The 10,642-nt window shown below is 38.8% G+C and overlaps 1 protein-coding gene across 3 annotated transcripts in view; it reads right to left on the minus strand.

Annotated features, from left to right (window-relative positions):
* kank4 (KN motif and ankyrin repeat domains 4) overlaps positions 1-10,285 on the minus strand; it is a 77,699-nt gene extending 67,414 nt beyond the window's left edge. The window contains exons 1-2 of one of the 3 annotated variants that reach the window (XM_032572384.1): positions 10,178-10,273; positions 6,137-6,287 (exon numbers count right to left, since the gene is read on the minus strand). The gene's annotated coding sequence lies outside the window, so the exon portion shown is untranslated. Of the gene's footprint in view, positions 1-6,136; positions 6,414-10,177 lie in introns of those variants that run through there. The other 2 variants (XM_032572385.1, XM_032572383.1) reach the window with 2 other exon arrangements.
* Between the last annotated feature and the right edge of the window lie 357 nt (positions 10,286-10,642).

Consider the following 10,642-nt stretch of genomic DNA (forward strand, 5'->3'; position numbering starts at 1 on the left):
ATTTCATTTTAAAACAGTTTTTGTTAATAGTCTATTTTGTTAGTATTTTAATCTTTTAAGGATGACACATTTCCGGCAATCCATTCCATCAGTAGCAAAGTAAACAAATATGCATATCTGTTTTTAACAAATAAAAGATGTCATCAATTCCACTTTGTGTGTTTACGATATCAACCGCTAGCTTTCTTTGAAAACGAAAACCAAGCAAATGTCCTCCACCCAACGTGAAAACAAGAAACAAGGGAAAGTCTTACAGTATTGTTCCTCTGATCTCCATGCCTTCCCGCCCAACTCACTGACCCTTGTCCAGCCAACGTCACCCACTCACACGTCCACAAAGGAAGCTCCACAAAAACACACATACCATCATTTCGCACAGCAAAAGGCAGATCTATCCTTGCACATTAACACATTGTGCTTCAAAACATTTGCTCTTTTTCAGAGGCATGAATCCAAGACACTAAGGATTTATATTAACATCCATAATATAAAATATGTTACAAAAGCAGTAACATATATCACAAAGAGAAAAAGAGCAACATAGTGATAGGGTAAATGATAATCAGTTTATTCCAGTTGAATGATTGTGTGACATTTAAAAATAGGCATTTTCATCAGTGCATTAAATGCTATGCAATTTGTATGCAATCTGATGCATCTCAGTTGGAAATAATTACCCACTAATAACCTCCAAATATGCAATCTCCTCATCAGCACAAATCAGAAACAGTTTGGATTTTCAACTCCATGTACTGCCATGTTTCAATTCAGGTGCTGGAATGAATAACGTTGAGTTAAATAACTTCAATTAATCTGCCCAGATATCACAGACTGAATCAGTTTGGAGCATGCTGTGCAGATGTAAGACATTCCTTTAAAAAAACGAAATGTGCTTTCTGTGCAAAGGCAGAAATCTGCCCACGCTGGCAATGATTTCAGTGCTGGCTGGCTTATGTCCAATAGCGGGCAACTGCAACCACAACAAACTCATGAATTGTCTGGGACAAAAGTGCTGAGTCCACAACTAGAGGGTAAATAAAAAGGCAGCTCACTCTGGGTTCTTTTAACTCTATTGTTTGATTGTTTTATATTACACATCATTTATATCTGTGTTTTTTAAATCTGAAAAATCTAATTAGATCAAACAGCTTGCAAATTGCAACACTGCTCTCAAGCCAAAAATTATTCATACCCTTGGCAGATTTAGGTTTAAAGTCATCTTTTAAAGATAGATTAAACTAAGACTATCAGTGAAAACATGCAAGAAGCTTTTTAGGATTGGTGTAATGCCAATCAAGGTTTAATTTGAAGACTGATTACTGTGGAGAAACTAAATAATTTTCAACATTCTTCGGAGGACAAACAGAAGCAGTGTCAATCTGTCAGCAGTAAGGAAACAGTTTTGGACCATCCACAAGTCATCTGGATTTCTTTTATATAGAAACATTTTGAATTTTTCAGGTAAAAGAAACAACAAATCCTAGACTTGATGAAATCGGGTATTTAGATCACAATCAGTGCTTTTATTTCTTTATTTCTACCCTGCAAGAATTGCTGTGCTACACAACAATTTTTTAGCAAAGGGTTGCAGTTAGTGGGACGCTGTGGTTTGCAGATTAGAAGTGTTGCTGGTAAAAAGTGAACAAACACCCCTGGTGTCTCTGTGAACTGTTCTGATCTGCTGACACCGATATAAGCGAACACACCTCCAGCTTTGGAATACCAGGATTGTTGGAGAAAGAGCTGCGAAAGCATGCACAGATGATCACTAGTGTCAGCGGAGAATGAGATTAGTAGTACCCTCCCCAGGCGTTCCCTCAGCTGGCGTGTGTGTATGCTCTGACTCCTGGCTCTCATGGAACTGTGTGTGTTCTCAGCGAGGGGTTTTTGGCTGCTTTGACTGACACACACAAAGAGTTTAGGGAGTCCCGTCCCTCCCACAGCTGAGCTAAGAAGCCTTAAAGCTCCTTATTCCATGACTCTGCCACTTGTTTGATAAAAGAGAATCTGTTTCAAACCATTAATATCATGGAAATAAAACAATTAAAAGAATCTGACTTTAAGGAGGCCAGCATGCTGCAGACGTATACTCTGTCTGAAAACTTTTAGACGAGAGTGTACGTATATATATATATATATATATATATATATATATATATATATATATATATATATATATATATATATATGTAGGGAGAATTTAGAGAGACCAATTAACCTAACTGTCTAACTGGGAGGAAGCCGGAGTGCCCGGAGAGAACCCACGCATGCACAGGGGCAATCAACTTAGCACAAACATTTGCAGATTAACACACTCAGGCTGTGTACCCTGACAGAGGAATTTACAGGTTCAGTGAAGCCTTATGAGAAGTCGTGGATGTGGAAGTCTGTGGAATATGAAGCACATAAGGAGAGCTGGGTGTCCAGCCAGGTGAAGCACAGAACGCAGCCTGGCATCCACTGACACAGGCCAACTTCAAACACTCATCTGGGAAAATTATGGACCATCTCCATCCTTGACTTGCAGTTCTTGACACAGCAGATCTGCACAATGCTAGTGGGTATAGACTGCATAATGTGTCATTGACTACATTGACTATTTGCCGGCATCTATGTTTAGGAAAGCAGGTTGTACTAATTACTATTTTGAAAGTCATAAAACGACACCAAAAAGAACAAAAAAAAAAACACATACACACGCCTACAGTGGGAGGGTTATGGGTTAAAATGCACTGTATGGCCATTTTTTCATAGTGCAGCAGCTCTGTATAGGAGCAGCCATCCTAAAATGCTCACTGGACTGGCTACAGATTCTCAGAATGTGTCTGCATGTGCGACTGCTCCAGTGCTTCAATACACTGTCCATCAGATTAAGCTGCTATGCCTTTTCTTTAGTAGAATTCTACTTACGGCATTAGTCTTTAATGCCCTGCTTTTCATAGCAGAACCAAAGTAGGATAATCTTTCACAGGATTCTAGTTTCACATCGAAACTGCCTGTGGGTCTCAAAAGTGTGCATGCTCCTGGTAAAATACTAGGACATTAATAACTACTTTTAATGTGACAAACATGTTTAGCCCAGTGGTGCCCAAAGTCGGTCCTCAAGGGCCGGCATCCTGGATGTTTTAGATCTCTCTCTGGTGGTAGTTACAACCTATTCAGCATGTCAATGTTCTTCTTGGGCCTTCTAATGAGCCATCATTTGATCCAGGTGCATTAAACTAGGGAGAGAACTAAAACATGCAGGATGGTCAGATTGGTCAGATTAAGCCACTCTAGAACTCCCAATTTCACTGGTATATTTGACACAGAAAGAACATTGTACATTATTCAAAAACCAATATACCTACAGGAAAACATGGTGTTGGTGGAATCATGCAGTGGGGTTACTTTTCTTCAAATAAAACTGGGTCTTTTTTCAAGGTGGACGCAATTATGAACAGATCCAAATAATAGCCCCAAACCTTTGGGTGTCTGCTACAAGGCTGAATGGACTTTTTGTTTCTTTTAAAGTCAGTCCAGAACTAAAATTAGCAAATATTCAGTACAATAACACAAGATTGTTGAGGACAATAAATTTTCTCACATTCTGACAGAGATGAAGAACTTTGGCAAGACAAAGCCCACACGTACTGCAAAGTCAAGATATAGAATGCTGACAGTTATGCCCACTTATGTTATCTATTGCTTATAAAAACACATTAAGTTCACCAGCTCTAAACCTAAAGATTTTAGATGCCATCACATTGCATAATGTGTCGTAATAATGAAAATGTTGAATCCAGCTTAAAAGGTCAAAACCTCATCAATACAGAAACAATGATCAAAATTTTGTGACTGATTTTTGAATGTCCAGATAATCTTGTCAGTAAAAGCATTGATTACTGCTTCTAAATGTCACATAAGATAAAAACCCTTGCAAGTACAAGTCAGCTGCATTCAGGACAGTTGAAACATTGCAGATGCTTCCAGCAAAATCCACTGGGATTTGACAACACAACGTTGCCCTCTGTGGCTTTAAGTACCATTAAGAAACATGGGGTGGAATGTGGAATACTTTAGATCTGTTATATACTGTCCTCAGTTTGGCAAAGGTTATCTTTGAACACTTTATTGTTCATGGGTTTTTTTTAGCACTTTTAGATTCCTTCTATATTAATATTACACACTGGAGAGTAAGTTACAAAATACATTTATTATTAAAATCATTGTGTCTTTCATGCCAAGTGGGACAAATTTTCTTAGAATAAAATAGTGCTTAATTGTGAAGAGGAGAGATAAAAACCAGTTTTTCTTTTCTTTTTTTTTCATGCAAGAATCTGAATAATTTGACTTGCATTTCTATCCAGTCCCCCAAAGTCAATCCTTTGACTGAAGGGTATTTTGCAGTTGTATAAGGTTTTAACTATAATGTATGAAATTCTTCATAATTATGAACTACTTTGTGTTGGTCTAGCAAATAAAATTGATTTATCCATGTCTACACCTGCTTATCCTGGCAGGGTCAAGGGGTCAATCATTGGGCAACACAGAGACACATAGGACAAACAACAGCAGCTCTGCCAATGCTAAAACACAACAGCAACACAGTGTGGCTTTTATACTTAACATGTACTGTAAGTGGTACGGTATTCTTTAAAAATAAGCCCTTATGGAGGAGTCATTTAAATGCCAGTGCAGGTGGACCGGCTCTGCAAGAGTATTTTGCAAATCACCCAGTTTATGAGAAAGATGGCATGCGCAATTCCCAAAGACTCATAAAAATTCAGAGGTGCACGACCAGGCGCAGTGACAGCATGACAACAACGCGAGAGGTGGGGACGGCTCAATGCACCAACTATAAACCTAGCTATGACACTCCATAACCAAAAGTTCAACACATGTCAAACTGAAAATTTACAAAACACAAATGTAAATTATCCCGTTACAAGTTATCTGGAAAAAATGATTTTACGGAAAGCTAAGTGTGCTAAACATTTTTGAAGTTAGCAAAACCACTAAGCGAAAAATTAGCTTTGGTATTAGCATATTAGCGGATTAGCAGAAATGTACCCACCTCCTTGTGGAGAAGATGCAGAAAAACCCCAGCCAGGGATTCTACATACAATCACAATAACTTAATATAAAATTTGTGGTTGTGAAAAATTACAAAATGTGAAAATATTTTAGGTGATTCTAATACCTTTTCAAGGAAATGTAAAATCAAGTAGTCTGTTAATGCTAAACAAGTGTAAAACTTCACTTTTTCCATGTTTATGATTTCCTCCTACTACTGGCTACTGGCTTTGTAAAAACTACTTTCAAATCTGACCTCCTTCGAATAGGACACATTGCACAGAAACAAAAAAATCAATAGATGGTAAGCTCTTCAAAAAAAAGGGCAAATTTGCTTGTTTTCATTTCCTGAAAGGTCGACATTTTGCAGATACATCAGACACTGCCGATTTGATAATCACACAACACGATGTGGTTACACTGAACGCCGGTGGCAGCCACCAGCGTGTGAGCCGGTATGACTCACCTCTCTGCACCTCCAAGAAAAACACACCGACACAAACACAAATAAACTCAGAAAGCGGGACGGGCACTGATCCGGGTCAGCCCCGTTTAACGTGCTCCTCAGGTTGAGCACTGAGGTAAAATTGTAAGTGTAACAAACAAGACACGTGCACAGTATGACACCTATAGTGAACAGCCAACATTTAATGTGTAACTGCAGTCTGCCAACCAATCAGAGCCGACGGTCTGTGGCAGGCAAGCAGGCAGAGCAGAGGCTGAGACTAACTGTGAATACATGCAGACACAGGAGGGAGGAGAGGCAAGGAGGGGTTTGACAGTGAAGGAGGGAGAGGAAACCAAGCGAAGACATCCCCACTGAGTGTTCACCGAAGCCATCAGCTGAAGCTGCAGATATGATCACTCTAAACAAATAATCCCCTGGTTGGTAACTCTTGAAATTATGCCTATTGCAACTATGTTTATGTAGATGGAAATATGATTTAAATGGTATGATGATACTGTTGATTGTTGCAATGTAGTAGTAAAAACATCAAATAATAAATAAGGGAAAACTACAGAGAGAATGCCAAAAAATATGTAGTGAAGAAATAAAATGCAAATAAAAATGATTTCTTACCTTTGTAAGTGAGTTTTCTATCCTTTGTAATAAAACTGCAATTTAGTAGAAGCTTCTGTCGTTGTAGGACAAGTTACATCTACAGTATATGTATGCTTCTTTCATCTGAGCATGAACTCGTCAGTCCTCTGTGCCAGCGCTTCTGGTCCACCTTAGTAGGTTTGTGAAAACACACACAAGATGGTAATGAATAGTGGAGAGTGAAAGGACAGCACTACGCTGGAAGGCAGACAGTCTGCATGAAACAGGAGAGCTAGGAGAGTAGAGAGCAGACTGAGTAGGATGCAGGAGCTATTCTTCCCAACATCAGAGTGGCCGGGTTGGAAACACCCACCTTCTCAGCATGCATCAAATGGGAAGCCCGCTCTAAAGTATGTGGACATGGAAAACTCCTGCGTGCAACGGGAGATCATGCCTGATGAACGGTGGCTCTAAAAAGTATTCGCGTCCCTGGAAGCATTTTTACATTTTTTAATGTAAAAAACAGACACTAAGGGAAGGAATTTTTAACACAAAAACCAAAAATATTGACCTGTTTGCATAAATGCGCACACCCTTAAACGAGTACTTTGGTAAAGCATCTTTTAATTTAGTTTTAACACTCACTCTTCTTGGGAACACTTCTGCTATTAATTATAAAGCGTCTGATAGCCCAGAAACAAAGTTCAGCTGCACAAGCAGGATTTTTTTTATTATTTGCTCATTTGCATCTCTTAGCTAAAGAAATAGTTTGCAGAAAGATTACAAAAAAATTAAGTCATCTAACTGTAGAAAGAGATCAGTCTGGAGCCAGGAAGCAAAAAAAGGGCATCATCAGAAGAACACATTGTGACTAAGTCTGTAACCAAGTCAAAGTGTGGAATGCAATTAAACTCCTACCAAATAATACAGAACACTGAAATGCAATCAGAAGCTACTTTATACTTTGATTTGTTTATTTATTTTTACTTTAAATTGTTAAAAGACATATACATTAAAGGTGTAAAGTGATTTATTTTTTCCACTCATATCATTATTTTATGAAAATGTGGCATTTTTCCAAGGGTTTGTAGACTTTTAAGATCCACTGCATACACATGTGAAGCTGTGAGTGCTTGTTAACTTACACTTAATGACATATTAAGCCTTTCTCCTCAGCCAAGTGCAGCCTGTGAGATTTGTCTGCCGGTACTTTTTTTCAGCGGAAAGAAATAAACCGTGATAAGAGTCTTCATGCCTTAAACGGCTGCTAATGAGTTGAATTCGGGGCTCAAGATGTGTGTTCTTATAAAATCACTGCAATGATGTGATTAAACCAGCTGTTCCCAACCTTGAAGGATGCCCTGCAGGTCAAAGGAGGGGATGTAACTCTCAAACACGAATCCTTTAATTTGTTTGTGTTTTACTGCCTTATGCGCAATGAGTTCTTCAAATGAAATCAGAAAGACTGAAAACATGCTAATGATGTATTTCCAGGTTTGCTAAAAAAGTGTTGCAGCATAGTAATAGTTCATCTGATGCAAATAACAAAATAACAACTGTGTGCAGCTGTGACAACAGGATTTGTACTGAGAGCTAAGAAGATTCTTGGAGTGCACCGCTGCCTGTCATTCAACATGCCTTCATTTTCCCATCAGTGATCTCCTCCTGACAGAGATGGAGCATGAGAGTGGGGAGATTTTTTTTCTTTTCCTGGGCTTTAAAGCGTTCACACCACCTACATCTCCCAGGCCGTGCTGTGAGGGCTCCACGCCCCCTGGGACAAAGCCTGCTTTAATAAAGGCCAGCAGCATTGCACAGGGCATGCAAAGAACTCCTCGTTAACACAAGTTAAAAGAATAAAATATACAAAATTGCTGCATTTACATCAGGTGAAAAGAAACCAACTAAATTCTTGCTTTAATAGAAATAATATTTCTAACATTTCAAAGCTCAAATCTGCTTAATGACTTAATTATGTGTTTAAAGTCTTGTTTCTATTGTTTTAGGAAAGTCATACTCTATAGCTGAGGACATGGGTGGTGGGAGTTGCCTTTTGTTGAAGAAGAAATTAGGAGGCGATGAGAGAAAGGCAACACAATAATGCTTCTTTATTATGCAGCCCCACGTTAGGATTTAGATGGACTCTGAGACGGGATGTGGAAAATTACTGCCCCATCAGTTTTATTTGTCAGATCCAGGGCCAACCTAAGGCTTAAAAAACTGAGAAGCATCCCCAGTACTCTCTCCTCCAAACTCTCACACACCCCCAACTAATAGTGGGCCCCTAAAACCACCAGAATCATCATTCTTTGGTTGCATTAGCAATCGAGCAAAACAAAGCTCCCTAATATGTAAAAATGTTTTCATTGTGGAAAAAAAATCTAGTTGATTAACATGTTAATGCTTCTGAAGTACCCCACTCCATCTCTCGTAACAGCTAAATCCCTTAAACAACAGCAATCAGGATAAACTACTTGTTTGTTTTTACATTTGGGTTTTTTGTGTGTGTTTTATTTATTTTTTCTTAAAATAATCTGCATCATTTTTTGAGAGGCTAAAATAAAAACCAAACACCATTCCATTTGATAATTTCCGTCCTTTACTCTGCCATTAACTCCTGAAGCCCTAGCAGAATTTATGAGAATTAAAAAAAACAACCATATACTTTAAAACATGCCCACCAAGTTCATAGACTAACAACAGTAGTGCAAACTTTTGAAGTGGAGGGGAAATGGTTCTAGGACAACCGTTCACTGACATTACAGCTGCAGGTCTTTAGAGTATGTTTCTACCAGATTTGCAGGCTGAATTTATTTCCTTTTTGTTCTTTATGAAAAGGCCCTATGAATGCCACTTTGACTTGGATTCTTTAACACATGAATGAATATTCTTTGATCAAAACCATTTCAGCTGTGACCCTATATCGTACCTGTCCTGCTCAAAACAAAACCTCAAGTCTTTTGCAGCTTCTAACAGTTTTTATTCAATTATTTGCCTGCATACATCTCCATCCATCTTTTAATCAACTCTATTCAAGTTCCTTTTAAAAACAATGCTTCCCCATAGTATGATCCTGCCACCACCATGTTTCACATTAGCTTGTTCAAGCGGAAGTGCAGCATTAGTTTTCAACAAATACCGTTTTTGTCTTGGTCTCATCTGAACAGAACTTCTCTTCCTAGACTTTATGTGTTCCTTCAAATAGAACTTTGCATGGCTTTCTTTGAACTATTTTCTTGACAGTTTTCCATAAAGGTCAGTTTTGTTGATTGCATGACTAGAGGTTGTCTTTTCAACACATTCTTGCGCCTGAACTGTATAAACAGAAATTCTGTTTAGGCCCCCCAAACAGGAGCTCTGAACCAGCTCAGATTACAGCTTGGTAAATCATTCTCCTGATTTACTTTCTTTATTAATCAAGTAAATTTTGAAGAAAGTGTAGCTGTGTTATTTGGGATGAAATACCTTGAAATTATTCCATTTGTGAGATTTTTGCACACTGAAACAGTCATGAAATTTATATTAGAATCACTCCAAAACCCGAGACTGAGGAGACATCCTATTCTGGAGCATTAGACTGAGGATACCTTTGGGAATATCAGCTAATCTCACAGGAAGTACTAGACTAAACTACTACCGTCCATTATCTGCATCCTTGCTGCAACAACACCTGACAACCAAGGGGTTTCTTGAAGCTCGGGAACAGTATAGCTCAGCTCCATTGATGCAATGTTTGCTGCTGACCAAGCATCCACTCTGCAGCAGCAGCAGCAGCAGCAGAATAAACGGAACGTCCAGCTCGAGTATCGCCGTATGAAGAAAAAAATGTCCCCGCAGTTTGAATCCCACCGTGCAACGACGCACCTGTCGTTTCGCTTTTTTAGTGGCAACATTCAGGTGCTACGATACTCCCCTCATCGTACAAACCCACGCCAGCACCAACAGTCTGTAGCCCTTTTAACAAAACAGTGCAACTGATACTATTAAGGTGAGACGATATTAAACAGACAGCTCTTGCTGCGATCACAATATATGTACGTTTTCCCCCAGAAAGCAATGCACAAACAAACTGTATCTTACCGTTAAAATCATGAAGGAGTAGCCTGGTGACTGTCAGATGAGGAGATGGTCCAGTGAAGATGGTGATGCTGCTGCTGGATAGTTTGCTGTCACATTTCCTGGATAATGTCGCCCCCTGTCGATTAAAACTGTGTACAACCGTTGTTAATAATTCCTAGGGATTGGACCGTTTTCTTAATTTAGGAATGTAAAACTTTACTTATAATGAAACAATTTATAATTGAAACTGATACAAACACGGTATATGTTCAGTTATTATTATAAATGTTTTGGAGCATACAGCTTCCCGAAGCAATAATAATGTCAGGTTTGCAGGTAGAAAACGGATTTATGATTTCAAAATAAAAGCACGAAGTTGTTGACGTTTAGTTAACATTTTACATGTCATTATGCCACATTTAACAGGGGTCTCAAACTCCAGTCCTCGAGGGTCACAGTCCTGCAGTTTTTAGATGTGCCACAGAT

Source organism: Xiphophorus hellerii, chromosome 9 (assembly GCF_003331165.1).
Source record: "Xiphophorus hellerii strain 12219 chromosome 9, Xiphophorus_hellerii-4.1, whole genome shotgun sequence".
Taxonomy (NCBI): Eukaryota; Metazoa; Chordata; class Actinopteri; order Cyprinodontiformes; family Poeciliidae; genus Xiphophorus; species Xiphophorus hellerii.